This window comes from Branchiostoma floridae, chromosome 9 (genome assembly GCF_000003815.2).
Source record: "Branchiostoma floridae strain S238N-H82 chromosome 9, Bfl_VNyyK, whole genome shotgun sequence".
Classification (NCBI taxonomy): Eukaryota; Metazoa; Chordata; class Leptocardii; order Amphioxiformes; family Branchiostomatidae; genus Branchiostoma; species Branchiostoma floridae.
Window position 1 is genome coordinate 23,730,327 of NC_049987.1, and position 1,629 is coordinate 23,731,955.

The 1,629-nt window shown below is 41.7% G+C and overlaps 1 protein-coding gene and 1 long non-coding RNA gene across 2 annotated transcripts in view; one reads left to right on the plus strand and one right to left on the minus strand.

The window, feature by feature from the left end:
* Window positions 1-1,629, minus strand: part of LOC118422362 (hemicentin-1-like) — a 46,606-nt gene that overhangs the window by 13,066 nt on the left and 31,911 nt on the right. The window lies entirely within an intron of this gene.
* The window catches only part of LOC118422764, a 7,328-nt gene that overhangs the window by 4,782 nt on the left and 917 nt on the right, over window positions 1-1,629 (plus strand). The window lies entirely within an intron of this gene.

Consider the following 1,629-nt stretch of genomic DNA (forward strand, 5'->3'; position numbering starts at 1 on the left):
ATGTTGATGTATAGATGGGTATTGTATACTTTATCCACACAGGAGTAACTGTACTTTCTGTGACTTTTGTATGATGCAGCAATTTTGATTGATTCTATGATTGCTTGCAGTTAGAAGCAATGTTGGAGCAGTGTCAGAACAGTCATAGCTGTAACTTTCCTGTAGGGCTGTGGACCTAAATACCTGTACTTGTATAGTCTGAACTGTACCTGTAAAATTGACGAGGTAATGGCCTGGACCTGTTCCTGTACCTAAACAAACTAAAGAACTTCAATATTGACATGGTTGTTAACTATCTTATACCTTTCAATGAAGTGGGCAGCACCTCCTCCTGTCTGAGAGAAAAGGTCACTTCAGCTTCAATTGTATTTGTGTTTATCTCTAGAATTGCATCTGTAGACGTTGATATGTGCACCTGTAGACAGCTGCCAGCTATACTGCATGGGTCCCTCTAATGGTTGTATCCAAAACTCTGAGTGACAGTAATCCAAAACAGTGATTCTACTAGTTAATCATGGTCAATACTGACTGAAGGAAGCATGCGGATGAACCAGCACCTTATAACATAAGTTATAGACTTAATATTGTCAGGCAATGGCTGGAATTGTCTGAGGTGTCTAACCAGTAATGTACATATACATAATTGATGTGAGCGTCCAACAACAGATTGTTGGAGACTGTTGGAGGTGGGGCCTAACATTTTTTAAATTATATTTGCATAGCTCGATGATCTGTATACTTGGTCAGTACTGTGCAGGTAACATATGAATGGCTTGATGATCTGTATACGAGGTCAGTACTAGTACTATACTGTACTGTATAGTACTAGCACTGACCTCGTATATACAGACCAGCAAGTAGTACAGGTAACATATAGATGGCTTGCTGGTCTGTATACCAGGTCAGTACTGTACAGGTAACATACAAATGGCTTGATGATCTGTATACCAGGTCAGTACTATACAGGTAACATATGGATGGCTTGCTGGTCTGTTAATAATATCAGAGGTCAGTACTACACATATGGATGGCTTGCTGGTCTGTATACCAGGTTAGTACTACACATATGGATGGCTTGCTGGTCCTTATACCAGGTCAGTACTACACATATGGATGGCTTGCTGGTCTGTATACCAGGTCAGTACTACACATATGGATGGCTTGCTGGTCTGTATACCAGGTCAGTACTACACATATGGATGGCTTGCTGGTCCTTATACCAGGTCAGTACTACGTATACGCATATAGATGGCTTGCTGTTCTGTATACCAGGTCAGTACTACGCATGTGGATGGCTTGCTGGTCTGTATACCACTGGTTAGTACTACGCATATGGATGGCTTGCTGGTCTGTATACCAGGTTAGTACTACACATATTGATGGCTTGCTGGTCTGTATACCATGTCCAGGTCAGTACTACACATATGGATGGCTTGCTGGTCCTTATACCAGGTTAGTACTACACATATCAGGGCTTGCTGGTCTGTATACCAGGTCAGTACTACACATATGACTTGCTTGCTGGTCTGTATACCAGGTTAGTACTACACATATGGATGGCTTGCTGGTCCTTATACCAGGTTAGTACTACACATATGGATGGCTTGCTGGTCCTTATAGTTATACCAG